We start from the raw sequence: 24,664 nt of genomic DNA, 5'->3' as shown, positions 1-24,664 counted from the left end.
AGTATTATAATCTTACAGGATTTCAAAACTTTGCCACAGACTACCTAGTAGGCATTAGGTTACTAAGGTCTTCCTACTTCTCTCTGTAACTTCTCTTCTTCTTCGTGATAGTGAAATAATCTGACCTGATTATCATACTGTGATTACCTCCTTTTTTTAACCACATCACTTAAATTTGCTCTAAACTACATTTGTGTCCCTTTTATACTTGGCCTTAGCCAAAAGGCTGAGAAGAGATTGTGTTCCTTTTAAATGTGTTTTCTTTTCCCAATAATGATTTAAAATCATATTCTAAATTTTATTTTTATGATCATATGAAATTTAAGTATTAAAATAGTTTCCTTAGCAGTAATAGCTAACATGTGTTAATGTTTACCATCTAGTGATCACTTTGATAAATGCTTAAATGGTATCATTTAATTCTTAATGTAATAGGTATAAGAACCCAATCCTATTTTCTATATATTATCGATAGAAAAATAAAGGTTTTTAAAGGTTAAGTATCTTGCACAACAATGTACATAATGTGTAGCAGAACTCAGACTTTGACTAAAGTAGCCAAAGCACATCCCTATTTATCATTCTACATTTTCTCTAAACAATTCCCATAAATTGAGAGTTAAAAGAAAAACCCTGCAATATTACTTTTTCTCAGAATTTTACCAGTTGCCTATAAAAACATTGGTAACTTAGTTTTAGATTTGAACTGGTTCAGAAAAGTAGTATAAAATATGTTTACTTGGATGAGACTACCACTACTCATGGTTAAAAAAAAAAATCAGACTTAAAAGTAAGTCATTACCTCTTATCAGAATTAAAATAAATCATTACATCCAATATGCATTTCAAAATGAAATCAAAATCATTACAGAGAACGTAAGAGGTAACAGCTATTATTCTATACAGAATGTGTTTTCTATTTTTTTCCCTGAGCTATCTAGTGCCCCATTTTGTTTTTGTTTAGTTTTGCTTAAAGAACTGGCATACTTATACAGTCATGTATCAATTAACAAAAGGGATACGTTCTGAGAAATATGTCATTAGGTGATTTCAATGTATGAACATCATGGAATTAACTTACAAACCTAAGTGGCATAACCTACTACACATCTAGGCAATATGGCCTATTGCTCCTAGGCTGTAAGCCTGTACACCATGTTACTGTCCTGAATACTCTAGGCAATTTAACACAAGAAGTACTTGCATATCTAAACATATGTAAACATAGGAAAGGCATAGTAAGATTGGAAAGTATTATAATCTTACAGGATCACCATCATCTATGTGGTTCATTATTGACTATAGCATCATTAGGAGGCACAGATCTGTATTAGTGAAAGCTAGTCTGTTACATATGGCCGAATTTATTACACAGTATCAGCATTTCTCTTTGATTTATTAATTCTGAGAAAATGATCAAAATTTATATGTGAATGTTTCTTCTCATGAAGCTTTTCTTCAGTCACTGTATGTAGCACACGAGGGACATTAAGTATACAGACACTGAGACAAAAAGAAAATAACCTAACTTTCAAAATTGTTTGGGTAAAGCTAACAATTATGCTAAATATTTTCCTTTATAGATGTATCACATTTCAAATACTACATACATAACATATATTTAACAGAGTTTAGTAAAATGTCAAATAAACTACTTAGTAAAACAATATATTTCTTCCTGCAGTAATACTTAAATCATATTACTACATTTGAGGGTATGTGAGTAGTAAAGAGTTAATTATTTGCAATAAAACCCAAAGGTCAAGAGTTAAAATGTGACAATCTATTGAAGTTTTTGATATGCCAGTGTTACAGTATAGAAAACAAATAATATTCAATACATTAATCATTAATTCATCTAGATCATAAAATAGGATGGGCATTAAAGATGATCTCACCGCAACAGCTGATGTTTCATTGATACAGGAAAGGCTCAAATAATCTGGACACATGAAATGGTTGTATAATATTTTCCTCTTTCACTTCAAGTATATCTGTCCAATTTTAGGCCCATTCATTTAAAAACAAGACCATAGTTTGGTAATTTCCCTTCACTATTTGCTTGACTTGATAAAGATGTTGTTTATACATTAAAAGTTATGTCTTGAGTAGCTGAAATCATAAAATAATAGTATGTAGCTTTCAAATATTTTAAGTGTCTTCCAGATAAGCTTTGAATCATTGAATTAAAGGCTATAATCTGGGCAGATGTGAAACTAAAGACAAATTTCCTATGCAAACATATATACCATATGAAAGTCATGCAAATACTGCCTTAAGAAGAAAAATAAAGGCTTGTTTTATTTTTGTCCCTCAAACTGAGCTACTTTATGGGAGTACAATTGCAAAGTAAAGATTTACATATTTTTGACTGAAAAAATAATTTCCATACCACATGTATGTGACTTCACAATTTGAAGATTTTAGGACACTGACATGAATAGGTACCAGGTCATTAAGAAAAGAGACTCAGATAGTCGGAGTTATTGTTAAATTTATTATACATTTGATAGAAACACCACCAAAATTCTTCAAATTAAAACTAACTACAATCTAAATATCTTGATTATGGAATGGATTCAATGGTGTTTAGATATTAAACTTAACCTCAAAAATAATGTGGTTATATGAAGATTGTGTAGAAAATAAAAATATATGGTAGGGAGTATGTTAATATAGAAAAGTTACCACCTGAAAAACAATTCATCTGAAAGAAGTGCAGATTCTGTCATCTATCCTGTCAACAAAGAAGAAATCAAGAGAGCAAGGACAGTGATTTCCCCTGCATTGCATTTGTGTGAGTATAAAGAGATTTAAAGTTTATTATATAAATGAACTTGTTACAAAGATTAAATTGATGACATTTAGAGATAAAAATGCCAAATATTAGATCCTATTCATCAAACTCAGCGAGTTTGGAATCATAAAAAGAAAAAATTTTACTAGCTATTCATTTGGTAACATTTGTGCAAAATAATATATTATCACAGATTGTCAGAGAACTGACACTTTGCCAACTAGTCTGATTCAAATTTGTAAAAAAGATGAACAAAGGATATCAGACTCCACAGGAGGGGAGAAAAAAAGACAAGACATAGGATTATAGAACCCATAGAATTTTACAGCTAGGAGAATTGTAAAAAAAAATCTATCTCATACTTTTCTTATATCCTTTTAGAAAAGCAACTAGAACAAGTAATAATAACATCTTTCTCAAGGACACACAGTTAGCAGGTGGCCAATTACCATACCTGAAAGTAATGAATTATATAAATAAAGAAAATGTAAGAAAGATGTTATATACAGCATACAAAACACATTAAATATAATATTACTATTTTTATGTCTTTACTTATATATGGTTCAATGACTTGAGTAGAACTTGATAGGATAAAAGCACTACTTCAACAATATTTAAAGTTTTAAAGATATATTTCAGTTAGTACTTTCACTATTATTCAAATTTAATTTTTAAAATAATTTTGAAAAATGCATCTTCATACCACCCTAAGTCTTATTAACTTATAACTGATAATAAGTTCTTTAAAATTAGTTTATATAATTTTAATTTGTAATTTCATAAAATTTTTAGTCAAAATGTGCATTCACAACTCAAGATGAAATGGTATTACCTTGTTTTGACATTTACTAGTACATGTATTATAGTATATGTATAACATATTAGTGGTTTGTACCATGCCCTAAAACTTATGACACCAAATGCTGGCAACCCTTTCTCCTGCTTTCTAAAATTATAGTCTAAAATATTAATAAATATTAATATATTCATCATATAATTAATTGCCTTTTTAAGAAATCAATATCCTGTTATTTTTAGACAATGTCAAAATATTGCATTTTCTAAAAAAATCTAGTCATTAAACTTAGAAATGTCAAGTACACCTGCGAATTTGTTAAGGGGACACTACAATTTTCTATTTGATTTGAAAATAAATCAAGCAGCCACAGCATTCTCGAAGTAACACTATTAATTACTTCTGCTAATTGCCTCTGAGCAATTGGGAAAGAAGTAAAGCAATCTCCTCTGGTTTCATTTGAAGGACATCACAGGATCTCACCCCATCAGACTGCCTCTAACATTCCCCCTCCTTGGGGCTAGACTCTGTCCCTCCCAGAACAGCAAAATCTGTCAGAAGTTTTATACTGAGCTCAACTCTCTCTTCAGGCCCTTCTGCAATGTAGTCCTCACCCAAGATTTGTCTTCTAGCAGAAAAACAGGGAGAATGTCATATCTAAAGGGAAATTCCTAGGTCAGATATCATTTACTTCTTAATGTTGGCTTAGTCTGTCTTTACTGATGGGTTTTATCATTCAGGAGCCATTCTAGTACTTAAAATGATATTGATTAATCATCCTGCTCATCACTGTTCAAGCTTGGAGGAAAATAATATCTATTGAAAGAATAAAAAATATTTTTATTCAACAATTTTTTGAAAAATAACATTTCCAAGAACTATTGCTGATCCATGTCATTATCGCCATAAAAACCAGCTGGTAATTTTTACTTAGATAGAAATGAAAAATGGAAATAATTTTATGTAGTCATGATGTCCATCTGCAAATCAATAAACAAAATGAATGACAGAGTAAAATCTATTTTAAGAGTTCAAGAGTGGGTATGGTGGCTCATGCCTGTAGTTCTAGCATTTGGGGAGGCCAGAACGGGAGGACTGCTTGAGGCTAGAAATTCAAGACCAGCCTAGGCAAATTGCCAAGGTCCCCTCTCCACCCTCATCTCTATAAAAATAATTTAAAAATTAGCCTGATGTGGTGTGGTGGTCCACACTTGTAATCCTAGCTACTTGGGAGGCTGAGGACAGAAGGGTCACTTGAGCACAGAAGTTCAAGGCTGCAGTGAGCTATGATTGCACCACTGCACTCCAGACTGGGTGACAGAACAGAACCCTTTCTCTAAAAATCCAAAAAATAATCCAATAAGCTTTTAACATGAGAATCCCTTTCAAATTTTTTATATCAGTTGTTTCAAAATGTTTGTTACTAGGAAAATTAATCCTCCAATCTATGTGTGTGAGTATGTGTGTGTGTGTGTGTATATATATAGAGAGAGAATATATATATATATATTCTTCTGCTGCTGTAGATTACCCAAAAATAAGAAAACAAACAAGCAAATAAAAATAGGTATTTGGGAACAATTTTACATGCTGTTTGCTAAGGCTATGTATGCAATTTCCCAAAATGAGAGAAATACCTGAGTAATCAAGCAACCTTACCTACATATTTTTTAAAAATAATACATTCATTGAAACGAGACACTGGTTAATTAAAAAACAAGATGAGCTTTAAGGGATGACCAGTATTAGTAAACTTCTGAATCTGCCAGTTATCAATTATGATTATTCGGGTTACTTTTCTGATTTTTTTGAGTCATTTTAGCTACTACATAAGGCACTTAAGTGAATAAAATTGATTTTTTGACATAAAACTTCTGCTACAATAGATGTTTAATAATTGATGCTTCTCTTTCCTCTATGTGCCTGCCACTAGACTGGTTCTAATCCTAGCGGTGCAATTCTGATAAGATTATTCAACCCTTCATGCCTCTGTTTCTTCATCTAAAAGTGGTGACAAAGGGGAGCTGAAGAGGGATACCCAACTGTGTTTTACCTGTGGTTGCTGGAAGTCAGAAGCCTTTGGGTAAAGGGAAAGGATAATGAGTCCACACAGTGAAGTATATTATAGCAATTAGAAGCAAAAGTCACACAGCAATATAGATAGATCTTTTTAAAACCACAATACCAGATGAAAGACATTACAAAACAGAAGGGTAACAACACATACTGGGGCTTTCAGAGGATCGAGGGTGGGAGGAGGAAGAGGGTCAGGAAAAATAACTAATGGGTACTAGGCTTAATATCTGGGTGAAATAATCTGTTCAACAAACCCCCATGACATAAGTTTACCTATCTAACAAACCTGCACTTGTACCACTGAACTTAAAATAAAAGTTAAAAAGAAGCAAAATGAAATATATCACACAATGACATTTGTTTAAATTAAAAGATTTGCATAAAAATTGCAACACACATTTTACAAGAATATATGCACAGAGATGTTCAACATCACAATGTGGCATGGGAGGTCGAGAATCAGAGCACCTCATATAGTAGAAACTCAATAAATGCTAATCCTCTAGCACAGACCATGTAAAATGTAAAGGAACGTGTATGTGTATGTGTATGTGTGAGGGTGTGTTGTAATAACCTCTCCAGAATTTCCTGGTAAGAAAACACATTCAATCTAAAGCAGGGCTAAAGCTAAAGCTAAAACCTTGATTGAACATGACTTTTATGATTTTCTATAGTATTAATTTAACTTCCTACTGCTACATTAGTAGTTTCAGAAAAAAAGAGAGAATAAGAAATAACATGAGAATAAACAAAGCAAATTTAGAATTAGCCAATTGACTAAAAATATTTTTAAATTTTTTCAGCTTGGCTGACCTTAAATTAAACATTTGTACATTTCTATGTCTGGACAGCAACAACAAAAAAAGATTCCAAAGACTAATTATAATGTTTGAGGATTTATAAAACTTCGACTCCCCACGTCATTTATAAACCTTGCAATTAGCATATTTTAAAGGATTGACTGTATAATAGATAATATTATGATGACTCTATATTCTTAATTCATCTAATTAAATATCTACTTTGAATTCGAATTTTCAGTTTAATGAAGAAATATCCTAATATTTAAATTCTAAAGCTAAGACTTCATATCTTTAAAATATGTATATTAAAAGCTATTAATAAAATTAAGTCAATATTCATGACAAAATTATCCTTTTCTGTTAGATTTAGATTTCTATCCAACCCCATGTTTTCTAATAAGCACTTCTTTAGAAACTGAAATAATACACCTTGATTTTCCAGAAGAAATAAACTCTTTAAAACTGTCCATCACCTAATGAAACCACCAATTTAATTACTTTTCTCAATCTCGAGAATATAAAATGATCTAATTTATAATTAGTGTTATGACAAGTGCCTAATAAACTTAAAATGATTTGACATTAGGGCTGAATTTTCATTGGAACTGGTGGAAAGTTTTATAACTTGGGGATTTTCTAATCCCCAGGCATACTGATGAAATCTAACTCTAATTTAAAATCATCCTGATCCTTGCTGTTTTCTGATTATAACTTTAGGTACCAAACACTACAAACGTAAATAAATTAAAAACTTATTGACACTTCATAAAAAGGAGCTAATTCTTATTGATTTTATTTTAATGTCATTTTTACTTTTATGTGAATCATTTGTATATTAATATATAATATGAGCATAAGTTAAAAGATGTACCATATGGATGTACAATTAGTATAAATCAAATTATTTTCTCATGAACCTGAGATACTCACATTTTGATGTATTAAAAAGAGCCCTGATCTGAAGAGAATATGCTTTTTGAGTATGTTTTTATTTTCAATACTTGAAATAAATCCTTCATTTTGAGTAGCTCCTTATATTAGAATTGAAAACTATGACCAAAAAATAAAAAACAGCTAAAACCACAAACACACACCCACAATTTTCCCCAACACACACACACACAGATTATAGCAAGTAAATATTCTGCAAGTCTCATTTTTAAAAAGTAATTTGATGCAGATTTTTCTTACAATATCTTTGTAAACACACAATATGTTCCCAGGAAATTAAAAATGGAACGGCTAATCTAATATCCTGCGCCTTGCAGGGGACTGCAGCTGATAACTTCCAGGGAAATTGACAACTACCCAGTCCTTCCCCTTAGGAATATACATGACTTCACAAGAAAGGTATATTCACTTCCTTTAGAACCTGAGAAGATTCATTTGAATATAGAAGCATGACATTCAAATATCTAAAGTTCATTATAAATTTTGTATCTGCAGAATAAAAATCCTATCATGGAAATGATCAATCTAATCAATCAAATTAATTGTTCCAAACCTCAGAATATTTTTTTCAAACTCCCAGACCAACAGGCCCATCAAATGCCACAGAAAGGCCCTCTTAGGAAGAAATTTACAAATTCACAGTTCTAATCAATGGCACATATGCTTTCATTTACTTCCACAATTATTTTCCCATTTTGAGGTTGGACTCATGATTGTATCCATTTCTATGTAATCAATAAACATTCTCAAACGTACTTACAACTGAAATGTTTGTTTCTAACAACCCATTATGTGTTCTAACAACCCCCTTAATTTGTATCTTCTAAATCAAGTCTCCTCATGGCATTACCTGGTTTCCCAAGTTCTTCCAGTAATGCCAGACACCTCCAGCCAGGATCCCATGCTACAGCACACCACTCAAACACCCCAACACCATCTCCCCAAATTTCACTGCCTGTTGTCCTATTTGTTCACCCTTCTAAAAGGGTGTCTTAAACTGTCTTAAACTAAGATTCTAATAACTGCAAAAACGTTTTCTCTGTCAAAATCAGCATTATTTAAATTCCCTGGTAGTCTGGATTGGATTCTGAAGTAGAAAGAGGAAATCAGTGGGAAACTAGATGAAATCTGAATAAATTTCGGAGTTTAAATATCAGTAATATACCACGGTTGATTTCTGTTTTTAAAAACCTGCCATGATAATGTAAAATATTAAGGGGGTGGAGGGAATGGAGGAAGCATCTATCTAGATTTTATATCATCTTTGCAGCTTGTCTGTAAGACTAAACCTATTCCAAAATAGTTTATTTAAAAAAATAAGTGGTGTGTTTTTAAAAGAGACTTCAATGTATTGACACAAAGGATGAGGAAGATGGAAATTGCAGATACAGTGTTAGATTTGCAACAAGAGAAGTTTGAGATGCTTTACCCCAGAAACACAGTTGCCTCTTTCTGCCTTTGCATAAAGTTTGGCTGTGAAGGAAATTCCATTTATTTGCATGGCATCTGCTCAGGCAACTACATAACCTCAGATTTGCTTTTCAGAGTAATGAATCCTGTTGCATTATGGAGTATGGCCTTTAGAAAGGAAGGAGAAGCTGCCAGATGAGCACTTAAGGCTCTGTTGCAGGAATGTTAGGCAAAAGTTGTAATAGACTAGTGAAAGTAAAGAGAAACTGAAATGAATAAATCAGGAAATATGAAGAAAATATATAACATGAAGAAAATAGATAATGGCAAGAGTGAGGGAAGAATGAAAAATGACTCCCAGATTTGCTTGTGTCACTGAGTAGATGATCGAAAAATTGACTGGTAAAAAAAGTTTTAGGAGACATGTGGATAGAGGGCAAAGAGGATGAGCATATAGATACTTAGATGCTTATGGAGATTTTAAGTGGCAATGGAAATGATAAGAAGCTCAGAAGAAGGGTTGAACTGCAGGTGAAGACTGGACAACCATCAGCCTGAAAGTGATGTGTATAAATTTCCTGAAGATTACTCAAAAAGTTATTAAGATTATCTAAGTAGTAGAATGCATAGGTTCAGAAAAGAAAAAAAACTAAAGTTCCAAGTCATATAAATGCACAGCCCAGAGATTATAAATCAGGCTATTCTTTAGACAGGTTCAAGTATTATGCTAAGAAATGTATTCAAAAAACTTGTTTGTAAGGAAAAAAAACTGTTAAAAAATGAATTTTGCCTTATGTAAATGTTTACATCATGTTTCATTGTTCATCCCTAAGAAATATCACAGTTAATAAAGAAGAGCAAATAAGTAGCTAAATATAGATAGAAATAATACACATGTAATCGTTATTAACTGTTTCCACAGACACATGTTTATTTCTCTACAGTCATAACTTCATAAAAACAGCATAAAGAGTTCTCTTTAATATTAAAGGATCAATGGGTCTTGTTACTAACAATATCTTTAGTTATATTTTGGTTGAAATTAGGTTAATGAAACTCTAGAATGACCAATTCTACAAGATACTTAAACAATTTTCTCATTAGGAGAATTTTCACTTCAGTTTGAATACTGATTTACATTTACATATAAATTTTCCTTGTTTAGATTTTTCTATTGAAAGAGATCTGTTTCACAGCAAGATAAGGCATTGGCAGTTGAACTTAACAACAATTTCATATAGCAGTAGTTGTAGAATTGAGCTGAGTATCAAGAACACGACTTCTTGTTCCCTTAGCAATAGTATTTTATTTCAATGTGAATTTCACATTGGAAAAAAATAAAGATTATGTTGCACTTGGAAATCTGCACATAAAACACCAAAAGTATTCACAGAGGAATGTGTGTATGATACACTCACACACACATGCACATAATTCTAAAATTTTGGCAGTAAAAAATCTCCATCCATAGAAAAAAATACATTTGCTTTATTGATATTTATTAAACACCACTTATCCTTTCTAACTTCTTTGTAAAAAAATTTTTGCATTGAATCCATCAAAGGCAAGCCTACAAAGTCCATTCCAGGCTAACAAATGTCTTAGTTACATGGTAATCATTCAGAAGCTTAATTGAAAAATAGGAAATTGGTGAGTCTAAGAGAAGGCTGGAACGGTGATACTCTTTAAGCTATAAAAATCCATTTGGTGATAACATAGTTAAATCTTGGCCTCTTCTCTTGGTTTTTAATTTCCACTATCCTTGGGAATGAGGATGATCTGTCTTGAATATCTTATTTTAGTTTTGTTTTTCAACTTTTATTTTAGGTTATTACATTATGCTGGGATTTGGTGTACAAATGATTTCATCACTCAGGTAGTGAGCATAGTACCCAATAGGTAGTGTCTATTTTTCCCATCTTTGTGTCCACATGGACACAATGTTTAGCTCCCACTTATAACTAAGAACAGGAGGCATTTAGTTTTCTGTCCCTGAATTAATTTGCTTAGGATAATGACCTCCAGCTGCATCCATGTTGCTGCAAAGGACATGATTTGGTTTTGGTTTTATAGCTGTGGAGTTTTCCATGGTATATATGAAGCACACTATGTTTACCCAGTTGATGGGCATCTTGGTTGAGTACACATCTTTACTATTGTGAATAGTACTACGGTGAACATATGGGTGCATATATCTTTTTGGTAGAACAATGTATATTCCTTTCGGTAAATATCCAGTCATGGGACTGCTGGGTCAAATGGTAGTTCTGTTTTAAGTTCTTTGAGAAATCTACAAACTGCATGGCACAGAGGCTGAACTAATTTACATTGCCACCATGTATAAGTGTTCCCTTTTCTCTGCCACTTTGCCAACATCTGTTACTTTTTGACTTTTTAATAATAGCCATTCTGACCAGTGTGAGACGGCATCTCATAGTGGTTTGATTTGCATTTCTCTAGTGATTAGTGATGTTGAGCATTTTTTATGTGCTTGTTGGCTGCATGTCTTCTTTTGAGAAGTCTCTGCTCATATCCTTTGCCAAATTTGTAACGGCATTGTTTTTTTCTTGTTGAATTATTTAAGTTCCTTATAGATTCTGGGCATTAGACCTTTGTCAGAGGCAGTTTGTGAGTTTTTCTAATTTTAAATTGTCTTGTGATACTAACAAGAATTTTTATTTGATTAACTGGAGACAGATCCTTCAGAAAGAATATGGATCTCTGTATGTTACCTTGCAAAACAGAAGTTGTATTCTATAGGAATTATTTTAATTATTCACATTATTAAGATAAAATATGGCTCTTCTATGACTCATAATTGATACATGAAAGCTATGGATCCTGCAAATATTACAACTTAAGTATAAGGAATATGCAGGGACTGTTGTCTCTAAGGACAAACAAATCTAGGTAACCTTTGTGGTACTAGATTTGTAAAAAGGTTTGACATAACTTTAAAATAATGATGTTTCTTTTTATGTTATACCACTTAATTACATAGCAGTTTTTTTAAAATACATTAAGCCATTATCATATAAACAATGGGGTTGTATTCAGCGTTACTGAACTGGATAGAGAAAGAAAGAAGCCAAATTACACTCTCTAAAAACGGCTAAACAAAATGTGTTTACAGCTTGCTAATTTTATGACTTACGTAAGACAAATTGCACACCTAAAAAATATGGTTAATAATATTTACCTCAGTTATTTTTAAAAACTTTGAATGACATAAGGAAAATAATTTCATAAACTTAAAAGTACTTATGTGTGTACTCATTACGTTTGTCATATTGCCTAATCAACATAAAAGCCAAGAAAGTTGTCTTTATTCTGATGAGTAAAATTCAAGAAATTGAATATGCAAAGTGAAATACAATTTTCTCAGTTTTAGAGTATGAAAATGCACACAATGATAGAGTCCTGTCAAAATAAAAAATATTTTATATGCAATATGTATTAACTCAGTTTGTATTTACAATATACACAACTGTTTTCAAACACAATATTCTTCCCAAACTTTGGAACTAGTATCTTTATGTGCCTTAAATGACAGTACAAGGATATAAATTGTACTAGCCACTTTGTTCATAGCAGATAAAGAATGTCAATAAATTAATGTACAGATCTGCATAATTCTAATATTAGAGACAGTGAACTCAAAAGAGCTCTCCAAAAAGTTCTAATATACACAGGTTCTAGGGCTCTTTTATCCTGTTTTAGAGTATTGTCAAGGATAGTAGACGAATCAGTTTATGTTCTAATAAAATGGTTTTTCAATGAGTCTTAGAGAAGCCAGCCATTTCCTTCAAAAATAAGAATAGAATGTCTAGAAGCACATAAACTCTTTCAATGTGCATCGAATAACAGAGAAATTGTTAAACATTTAACTGACCTAAGAAGCTATACAAATTACCCAAACAGCATGTGATCTTAATAAAGAGTTGGATATGGGTGTTACTGAGTGGCAAAGAACAATGAGTAAAAAGAAAATAAATGCAGTATAAAATGTGCAGAGTGCAGGACAATAATAGCCTCTGAAAAAGCATCAGAAAAAGAAGTGACAACAAAATATTCTAGCAACAAGCAGATTATAAAATACACAAATCATACAAGAAATCCAGAAAGTAAAAAACTAGTAATAATGCTAAATCCCAAAAGTCTATAAGATTTAAGATTATTGCATTTTAATAAACATTTATTTTTATTATTATTTATTTATTTATTTATTTATTGAGATGGAGTTTTGCTCTTGTTGCCCAGGCTGGAGTGCAATGTCACGATCTTGGCTCACTGCAACCTTCACCACCTGGGTTCAAGCAATTCTTCTGCCTCAGACCCCCGAGTAGCTGGGATTACAAGCACGTGCCACCACACCAGCTAATTTTTGTATTTTTAGTAGAGACCAGGCTTCACCATGTTGGCCAGGCTAGTCTCGAGTTCCTGATCTCACGTGATCCGCCCACCTTGGCCTCCCAAAGTTGTGGGATTACAGGCGTGAGCAACTGCTCCCAACCAGAAAAAAACATTCTTAGAAGAATTTGCCATCTGGAAAGCAAAGTTCTAGTAAGTAACAAACTGAGCATTTAGTGAATAAAGAAAGTCAATTATATCCCCTGTTATATGCACAAAATGATGACACGAGCAATGAATTAACATGGCAAAAAATACTCTGACTTCTATAGCAATTGAAGAGTTATAATTTCTCATGAAATGCTTATTATTTTTAAGTCATATTGTCTGATCAAAGTGGAAATCAATAAGGTTGTCTTTACTTTGATAAGTAAAATCCATGTAATTGGCAATGTGAACAATATCCCATAGGCAAAATGAATACTATATTCTCAACTTTTAAAAAGAAGGCATACAAGGCTGCATGTGTCTCTGTTGTGGACACGCGTGATTGACTCTTTAACTGTATCCTTAACCATCACATATGCATGCCAGGCTGGGCACGGCTCTGAGGGCGGCCAGGGACAGACGCATGATACAAAACTATTGGAATTAATACTAATTTGTTATGTAAAATGTATTAGCTCAATTTACAGGATAAGAGGTATAAGAATTAGAGATAAAAAATTAAACACAGATGGTTACCTGGAATTTGTTGATTTTATTATTTGTTAAGTGCTTAGTAGTTGAATTAATGTTAGTAATTGAATTAATAATTTGTCCCTATGGTTTATTATGTTTTTCTAAGTTAAATGTTTCCAAGCTTCAGATAAGAATCTTACAAAACAGGCCATCAACTATGCTAGGCCTTTATATTACTTTCTTTAATCAAAATGGCAAAGACTTTTATTTTAAATGATAAAAACTCACTGTTGGAAAAGTTTAGAGAAATAGGACTTGTAAAAGCAAATTGGTAAAGTGTGTCTAATGGGAAGTTTGGAAATAATTATCAAAATATACATTGTGCATAAAATTTGATCTAGAAACCTCATCTCTAAGAATTTACATTGATATAACTACATATGTATAAAATATGTGTACACTAGGACATCCATCACAGTATTACAATAGTGGATAAGGGGAAATAACCCTTAAGTTTAATAGAGGATTGATTAAATAAATCAACAAATAATTTGCAGGTGATAGCTATTATGTTCAAGAATCATATTTATTGATACAGAAATATTAAAGCTTGATATTGAAGTCTCATACATTCATATTGTAAATATGATTAAATTCAATTAACTTACTCCTTTAAAATGTTATACAATTTAAAATTATTTCCCATAGATCAACTTTACAATTCCATGAGCATTTTTTTTCTTTTTAAATGACAAGAAGAGAATCAGGGAAGTTAGTATCACTCATAATGATGTAGGTTATAAGTTTTTTGATACAATAAATCACACATTTAATATTAACAGATATTACACAGACTTTAGTATCTGATATTGTCAGGTTTACCTGGAAATAAATTGATAACACCTCAGTGAATTCAGTGATACTGAGTATCTAAAATATATAGAACTGATCCCACTAGTATGAGCATAAAATTCAATTACCTATTCATTTTTTTTCCTTGGATATATGTTAGTTTCATTATGAGCAGAGGTATACTTCATTCCGTTGTTAATTTTGCTTCCCTTAGGCTGTTTCTCTGAGATTAACTACTAAAGCTACATTTTTTTTCTATTTTTTATTCTGATTTGACTATTTCTGATTCTATTTTTGAAAAGAATAAAATATGGAAGTGTCTTTTAATTTCTCTCCTTATTATTAAGAGAAAAGGGGCATCTGTGTAAATTGTGACTTACATAAGAAAAATAAAAACATATAATGACCTATTACTCTAACTTAAAAGAATATCTGTAACAAAGGAATTAAAGTACTAAGGCAGTTTCACAGATTCTATGAAGAAGAGAGACGTTTCTCAAATGAAGTGTGTCATGCAATTAATATAAAACTGTAGTCAAATCTTTGTGCTATAATCTTACTGCCTCAGGCAATAGTACAGATGAGAAAAGAAGGTCAGCATAGGCAGGGAAAAGTAAAAAAAAAAAAAAAAAATCATGCTCCAAACCCCAAAAACCTACACACACAGAACAGATATTCTTTGCCTTTTCCACATTATAAGTAGGATTAGGTATATAAGCTTATTGATTTAAACAGAAGTACTCTAATTCAGTGATAAATTTCATCTTGTATGCATGTTGATAGTAAGCTAAAATCATGTGGTGAAGAGCTTCCTAAAGGTTGAGGGAGGAAGAAAAATATAAATTTTTAAATATTTTATATTTCTATATCACATTGTTGTTAATATTATATATCAACTGGCATTGTTATTATATATGAGGTAATATGCTAGGCATTGAGAATAATTTAAAGCTGAATAAATATTTAACTTACCCTTATGCAATAAAAAGTCTAAAAGGAGAAACAAGACATGGTCACACATCAGAAGTACACAAGATAGAAAGTGATAAAGCATATAATAGGTGTTATGAAAGTTCAGAGGAGCAAGGCATCGTTTCCAGTTCTGTGGATCAGAGATGGGAAATCATGCAAGCAAAGCTTTGAAATCCATGGGTAGAATTTAGACAACTAAAGATGGTGAGGTTAAGTCAATTTCAGAGGGAGTTTAAAATACTGACAGATATACAAAATGGTTCAGAATTCAAAAAGGGTGTGGGGGGGAGGGGAAGAATTTTCCTAAAGTAGAAGCTACTTTGACCCAATAAACTTTGAAATAAAATCTAGAAAATCAGGTGGAAACCAGATTCTGGCAGATGCTGAAAGTCATCTTAAAAGGTTTACACACAATTTGGTAAACGACGGAGGCATATAAGATCCTAGGGCAAAAGATAATGAGATCTTATGTTTTTCATTAAGACTCTTTTAAGATATGTAGGATGGATTGGAAGGAGAAGAATCTGGAGGCAGTACAATTAGTTAAGAGATGCATTAATCACTAAGAAGTGAGGGCGTGGACAAGGAATGTTGCTGGAGTTGGAGAGTTACAGATAAATGTGAGAGATACCTGAATGAGACGTGACAAGCCATTATCTTCATGTGAAGTTATGTTAATGATAACTCTGAAGTCTTTAATTCAGTGACTACAAGTATAGTTAAGTCAAAACAAAAAAATAAGGATTGAATGATAGACAATGGAAAATGAATTAAGTTTTAGACACTTTGAGTTTGATGAGCTGAGGGGTAACCAAGTGTATCTGTGCAAAAGTTGGGAATGTGGCACTGGTATGTATTTTGGTAATTAATTAGGTGATTATGATGTAGTAGATTGTATCAGTGTTTGTGTATGTGATAGTAACTCAAACCTATGGTTGATGTATATGTTCTGGCTCTACTCAACTAGACTACTTTAAGAAAGACTATAATAGAACACATGAAGCCCTCAATAAATAATAGCTCTACATTCTTGTTAATGTCTGGCTGTATGTAGCCATGAAAATTTTGTGGAATTTATTTTCTCCCTTGTTTCTGGATCTAAAAGTTGTAAGTGATCTGGAAAAAAAAAAAAATTCTATTTTAAATAAACATGACTGTGGCTGGGTGTGGTGGCTCACGCCTGTAATCCCAGCACTTTGGGAGGCCCAGGTGAGCAGATCATGAGGTCAGAAGATCGAGAGCAACCTGGCCAACATGGTGAAATCCCATCTCTATTAAAATACAAAAAATTAGCCGGGCGTGGTGGCACATGCCTGTAGTCCCAGCTACTCGGGAGGCTGAGGCAGGGAAATCGATTGAACCCGGGAGGCAGAGGTTGCAGTAAGCCCAGATCGTGCCACTGTACTCCAGCCTGGTGACAGAGCAAGACTCCATCTCTAAATAAATAAATAAATAAATAAATAAATAAATAAATAAGACTGTGTGTAATTTAAACTGACTTTAAAACATATTGTTCAAAAACTTTGACATACTTAAAAACCTAATGAGTGGCACAATGAGAGTAACTTAAAAATTAAGGTACAGGTATTTGATAAAATACTAGAAGAGTATGAAAATCATGAGTTAGAAAAATAACATTTTGAAATATTTACTACTTTAAATATTTTTTCAAAATTTAGATACAGGGGTCTCTACTTTTGTTAGAAGATTGAAAATGTATTTATCTCTTTTCCCTTGAGACCATTTAAAAGTAATGTTAAACAAATGAACATTGCATATATCCACAATAATTAAGATATTTAGAGAACGGTCTTAAATAGAAATCCTTTTCAATTTTGGGGAAATTATTTGATGCAAAAAAAATACAACGGGGAAAATGAAGTAGAATCTTAGACAGACTGAGGGTTTACCATGGTAAAAATTACTAATAAAGAAGTAAAATTCAGGATGTTCATGATCTAACTGATAAGCATAAAGTACAGAAAAACAGAATTGAAAGGAGAAAATTATTTCTTAAAATAATGAAAGAGAAATTCCCAGATCTGAAGAACATAAAGCTCCATATTTAAAAGATAAATCAACCTAGTAAATGAAAAAAGAACCATGTAAAGGAACAGAATCAAAGTATCTCATAACACCAGTAATACAAATGCAAAGAAATGAGAATTATATGGGTTCAGTAATCAGTAAGATTGGATAGAAAAAGGCAATGAAGCAATACCATCAAAATTATAAAGGGAAATATTTTTCAGCCTAAAATTTAATCCCTGCCAAACTGTCAATTGAATACCAATAGGCAAAAAAAATAAAAATAAAAAAAATAAAAAATAAAAATCTTGTTCTAAACTTCACACCTTATATTTTAAAAAAATAGTTTTAAATTAATCATAGATTTAAATGTAACTCTAAAATGGTTAGAGTGTAACAGGAGAAAGTATTTGGAATCTAGGACCTGGGGAAGAGTCATTAGACATGACATCAAAAGCACAATTAATAAAAGAAACAACATAAATTGAACTTTACCAAAATTAAAAACCTTTGTTCTACGAAAAAGCCTGCTAAGAGAATGAAAAGGCAAACCACATACTAGGAAGTAATATTTGCAAGCTGCGTATCTAATAAAGTGATCATGCCTACTATACATAAATAATTCTCAAAACTCAATGGAGCCTGTGCCTCACGCCTATAGTCCTAGCTACCCCGGAGGCTGAGGCAGGAAGATGGATTGAGCCTAGCAGTTCAAGGCTGCAGTCAGTGAGCTACAGTCATGCCACTGTATTCCAGCCTGGGTGACAGAGCAAGATACTCTCCTCCTACCCAAATGTCTCTAAAAAATAATTTTAAATAAAAAAAAATAAAACCTCAACAGTTAAAAATAATAATAACTAACAATTAGTAAAAAAGGTAAAATACAAGAGGCACTTCACTGAAGAGAACATATAGATGGCAAATGTCACATTAAAAAAGGGTCAACATCACGAGCTGTTAGGGAATTAAAATTAAGACCAAAATGAGTTATCACTGCCTATCTATTAGAACAGATAAAAATGTCTTTAATGATAAAACAAAAATTTCATTAGGATGCAAAAACAGTGCACCTGTCATACACTGCAGGTAGCATATAAAGTGATAGTCTCTCTGAAAATAGTTTGGCAGTCTCTTAAATACACACACACACACACATACACACACACACACATACAAACACACACTTACCATAGGACCCATCAATTGTAATCCTCCACATTTAATCCAGATAAATAAAATGTATGTCTATACAAATACCTACACTAGTCATAGGAGCTCTGTGTGTCATAGATCAAAACCCCTAAACAAGCAAAGTGTCCTTAAGTAGTGAATGATTAAATTAACAGTGATACACACATACTATGAAATACTACTCAGCAATAAAAAGGCAAGGGCTATTCACATGGGAAATGATGCAGATTAATCACAAGAACATTATGCTGATTGAAAAGAGCCCATCTCAAAAGGACATGTGTGGTATGATCGTATTTTTATAATATTCTCAAAATAACAAAAAAGAAAAAGAGATGAATGGTTTCCAGGGGTTAGGGACGATACAGAGAAGGTACTATAAGGACATAACATGAGGGAGATCTTTGAGGTAATGGAATAGTTCTGTATGTTGACTTCATTGGTGGTTATGTAAATTTACACATGTGATAAAATGACAAAGGACAAACACATACACCCCAGTGTCAACTACTGGTTTGTTACTGTACTATAATTATATAAGATGCAAACCATGCCAACCACTGGGATAGACTGCGCAAAGGGTCTGAAACTTCTCTGTTGTCTTTACATCTTCCTGTGAATGTATAATTATGCCAAAATTAAAAGCTGGGAAAAGTAAAACATGTTGTATGACTTAAAATTTAATTCAAAATTATTAATCCTTTGGAAAAAGTTTAACATATGGCTCTCTAAGGACATCATGATTATAAAAAGATGTATACATAGCATTGTCTTTGGGTCTGCATGCCTTTGCTAATCTAGGCTACATTTCTAGACAGTGAACTTTTCAATGTAAGTGTAGTAGAAAGTATATTTGGACTTAAAGATACCTGAGCTTCAATTCCATATCCAGCAGTTATTAATTTAAAAAGTGTATTTGTCGTGTAACTATGAGTAAAAAATCTTAATGCTCACTTTAGGTTATCACCTTTAAAGAAGAGATGATAAATAGTTATATGCTATTACAGTCAAGATCAAATACAGTTTATGAAGTATTTTCTGCTAACATTCTTCCATTTTTGTTTTCGAATTGAATTCTATTCTGTTCTATTCTATTCTATTCTATATTGGGATTCTATATTGAATTCTATTTCAGGAAGAATTAGATCTTTTCATAGGACAATGAGTACAGTATACTTTTAAAGTTATACCATCGAAGGTCACTGGACATTGCCTCTAATGCTAGCTTAAAAACTTGATAAAATTAAAAAGAGGCCTCTGAACTGTGTTGTAATATATGTGAGAAATTTGGGACAAAAAGAAAAAAAAACACAGATGCTGAAGAGAGAAACCTATTGAAAATAAAGTATGAGTTGCAAAAGTTTAAACAGACAGTAGGAAATATGTGGTATTTATGAGTGTGTATATTTAGCTAAGAGAACAATCCCACAGAATAAACAGCATGAAGCATGTGAAATCATTTGTTAAATCTGCAAAAGAATGTGTTCCATCTCTCTTTTTCTCTTTCTCCACTTTCTTTCCCTTCCCCCAACAAGATTGCATTGACAAGTCTTTTAAAATAAACCATAATCCACTTGCCACTTATGTCATTACAAAGCTTGAAAGACTGCCTAATGAGTTCGCACAAATCCTCTTTTTAACATGTATTTCATATACTCTTCTAATTAAATATTTATCACCATATCTGGACCTACAAATAACAGTATTAAGGTATGATCCTGAATAAACCTGTTCATTGTATTATCCTCACAGAGCTTAGCTTCCCTAAAAAAAATCATTTCATAGGTCATCAGGATAAAGCTTGCTACTTTTGTTCTTTTGTTGCAGCAAAGGATGAACATAATTTGAATTTTTAAATTGTGAAAGAACATGGATTTTGGAATCAGTTAAACCTGTTTGAATCCTTTCTCCACCACTAAAACTAAGTAACTTTTGGGAAGAAGGAAATGATTATCTGAGCTTATTTTCTCACATATATAATGAGAATCTTAGAATTTTTATAAGAATGAAATTAGATATTCTCTTTAAAGCTAGTATGCAGTGTGTTGCACATGATAGCAGCTTACTAATAGAGATCACTGTCAATAATTTTACTAAAGAACCTCTTCCTCATTTTTGGTTACTCATTTTTTTTAGTATGTTCCTTAGTTTTACATATTGTTTTTCTACCTACCCATTTCATTTATTTATTTTGCAAATATTCACCGGACATTCATATAGTGCTAGGCACCATGCCATATGCTGTGAGATGTACAAGACTGTATCTCTTACCTTGGATAAGAAAAAAGACCAGAACACTGGATATTGCAGTAGAAAATATATAATCAGTAACATCACAATGCTACCAGCTGAAGGTTATTGATAGGCTGGTTCTTTGGAGAACACCAAAGGCTTCCAAGAAGGGATAATTTTTAAACTAAGCCTTGAGAAGTTAAAGACGACAAAAACTGGGTAAAGAATTCCAAGTAGAAGAAATTTCAAGATCAGCAATAGTTATAAAACAGTGGAACTTTCAGGGAATACCAGGCAGTCAGTGTGTCTGAGAGGAAAAACAAAAACAAACACCTGTGTTTTACAAAAACTGTTTACATACTACCAGGCCAGCATTTTAGACTTCTAGGTAAGCAACCGGAAATCAACAAAAATAAATTTTTTTAGTTGCTGTTGAACGAAGTATATTTGTTGTAATAGCATCCAGATTAACAACCTGTGTAATGTTCTCCGTGTAAAGCATATTGTCTAAAAATCAATTGAAAATTAATACACGTATGACGTTTCCGAATTTCCTGTAACCAGTCTATAAGTCAAGCCTAAAGCACCACTAATCAGAAGATTAAAAGGCTCAGACCAGGCACAGTGGCTCACACCTGTAATCCCAGCTCTTTGAGAGGCCAAGGCGGGTGGATCACCTGAGGTCAGGAGATCGAGACCAGTCTGATCAACATGGTGAAACTCCGTCTCTACTAAATACAAAAAAAATTAGCCAGGCGTGGTGGCGGACGCCTGTAGTCCCAGCTACTCAGGAGGCTGAGGCAGGAGAATGGCGTGAACCCAGGAGGCGGAGCTTACAGTGAGCTGAGATCGTGCCACAGCACTCCAGCCTGGGCAACAGAGCGAGACTCCGCCTCAAAAACAATAAATAAATAAAATACAAAAAATTAGCTGTGCATTGTGGCAGATGCCTGTAATCCCAGCTACTTGAGAGACTGAGGCTGGAGAATCGCTTGAACCCGGGAGGCAGAGGTTGCAGTGAGCTGAGATTGCGCTATTGCACTCCAGTCTGGGCAAGAGTGAAACCCCGTCTAAAAAATAAATAAAATAAAATAAAATAAATAAAATAAAATAAAGTAAATAAAATAAAATAAAAGGCTCAAGTAGTCTAAGAATGATAAATTCAATGGAAGACATGGTTACTGTCTGATTCCTGGCAATGCACATATTAGATGACTTCCTGCCTTCTTTATACTGTTTAAAAGAGAGTTATTTCAGCAATAATCTACATATTAAGAGAAACCCATTTAACCTGTCAAAAAAATGAATGGTTGAATATCCCTAAGAATCAAGCCAGGTATTTTATAATACTTGCAACGAAGAGTGAATATTTTTAATTGTCATTTTTCCTTCTCCATTTAAAAAAAATGAATTTTACAAGTTAAGGGTTAAAAAAAAAAAAGATATGAAAGCAAACTGACCATGCAGGAGGAGATACCTGGTCATGAAGAAAATAAATAAAAATAATCTTGTTATGAGTTGAGGGGAAAAAAAAGTGATTGTCTTGGTGAGAATTTTATTTGGTTTTTTTTTTCCTTTTCTATTCAGAATAGTTTATAAATAGGATGGTACAAGTTACCCATAGTTGAAATTTGGATATAGTTGCAATAACATAATTAAATAAACTTTAATTTATATCATGGCTTTGACAATTTATTCTAGGAATATATAATAAAAGACATTGAGCCTTTTCCTTATAAAATAGTCAATGATCTTGTATGCTATACTTAAAATATATTTGGATGTAGTAATTGTGTTTCTTCCATTTTTTATTAGGCATCAGTGCCCCAAAATATTAAGACAATCTTAGTACCATCTCAAAAATTGTACATTTTTAAAATGCTAGAATTTATAAAGAATCGTTCCTCTCAGTATGTCAACATTCCACTACCCAGACTGTGGTATTACTTAATAGAATCGTACTACCCAGACTGTGGCATTCCATTGAGCTAATTTCTTATTAATGTTTTTGTTCAAAAGTTAATAAAAATTTGGCTAAGGATGTACATAGATTTCAGTTAAAATACTTTTTTAAAAAATTATATTACTTAGCTTTATTAATATCTCCCATGACTGCTACTCTGCCTTGCATATTTTTGCATTGAATACTGAGGTCTTCACCAGACAGTAAAGACAGGAAAGGTTAGCTCAGAAGAATAGTTTAACAGATGCTATGTATACACAATGGCAACACAGAAATGTAAAACACAGGGGAAAGGGTCAATTAAATGATTATTTATCTTTGTGTTCTAAAAATATTCAGCTACAGTAAAGGAAAATTGCAACAGAGCAAATGATAACAAATATGATGATGACTATGAGATTACAATGTGAATTTAAACATTCTCTACCTCCCAAAAAGCTGACTTTTAAATTTATACAATACTTTTATATCTATCATGCTAGAATTTTGATTAATTCATTGAGGTATATGAATTCACTAAAGTGAAAAAATGTTATTCACTTTCAAAACATAAGAAAAGACATTTTTACTTACATCAGAAATCTTGAACTTCTAAATATTTTATTTTACTAAGGCAGATATTTCTTTAACTATCAATGACAGTACATGTTCTAAGAAAACAAAGAAAATACATTTAGGACATACAGTCACGAAGTGTGACTAGCAAGTAATGCGACCAATTTATCAACAAGCATACTAAGAACTATACGTCCAAATGAGCGTTATATTTCCAAGCAGCCACTTGGGGAGATCAGACACATTTCAGCGGTATTGTCATTGCTCAAAACATTTCTAACTTCTCCATTAGAACTGCTCTCAGAAATAATTGATGAACCATACACAACTCAGGCTCATTGCTTTATAAATTGAACCTCATATAGCAGTAACTTGAGGCAAAGCAGAATCAAGAAAATATAATTTTCTTTTCCCATTTGTTTATAAAAAGAAAATTAACTTTTAAATTATTTAGTCCTAAAATAAACCACTTATATAACCCTATTATATAAATCTAAGAAGACAATTGTAAAAAAAAATTAATCTTTCCTTTCCTATTATAATTTGAATAGAAACATAATATGGGCAAATAACAATCAGTGTGATTTTGTGGTGAACTGTCCTGCTCATCTAATCTCATTCTTGTTGATCTCCTTTGCTGTGACCTGTGCAAGAGACCATCTTAACAAATTTCACAGTATTTTATCACTCATCATTCTCCTTAACCTGTCTGTCATCTGACCTCTTGATCATTCTTTCTTCTTCCCAAAAGGCTGTGAACAGTGTTTTTAAAGGAAATTCCATGCCACTCTGTACCCTTAGCTTTTCTCTGGCTTATTGCATTAAATCTTCATCCCTAGTTCATGTCCCTTTTCTATTCCTAAAACATAAGTGTTACTCTACATTCAGCAGTCACTAAAGTATTTAAATATTTATTGAATAAATGAACATTTAAGCCCTCAGTTCTCAGCTCCGATTTTCTCTGTCATTTCACCTGTTAAACTAAATCTAACAGTTTTAACTAT

General features: G+C 32.3%; 1 protein-coding gene across 1 annotated transcript in view; it reads left to right on the top strand.

Annotated features, from left to right (window-relative positions):
- The first annotated feature begins 2,683 nt into the window (after nt 1–2,683).
- Nucleotides 2,684–24,664, top strand: part of RGS21 (regulator of G protein signaling 21) — a 49,863-nt gene continuing 27,882 nt past the window's right edge. Inside the window, exon 1 of the mRNA XM_050783131.1 lies at nt 2,684–2,797. The gene's annotated coding sequence lies outside the window, so the exon portion shown is untranslated. The remainder of the gene's footprint in view (nt 2,798–24,664) is intronic.

The sequence above is a fragment of the Macaca thibetana genome, chromosome 1 (genome assembly GCF_024542745.1).
Source record: "Macaca thibetana thibetana isolate TM-01 chromosome 1, ASM2454274v1, whole genome shotgun sequence".
Lineage (NCBI taxonomy): Eukaryota > Metazoa > Chordata > Mammalia > Primates > Cercopithecidae > Macaca > Macaca thibetana.
Note: the sequence above shows the minus strand (reverse complement) of the source record. Positions and strands in the feature narration are given on the sequence as shown.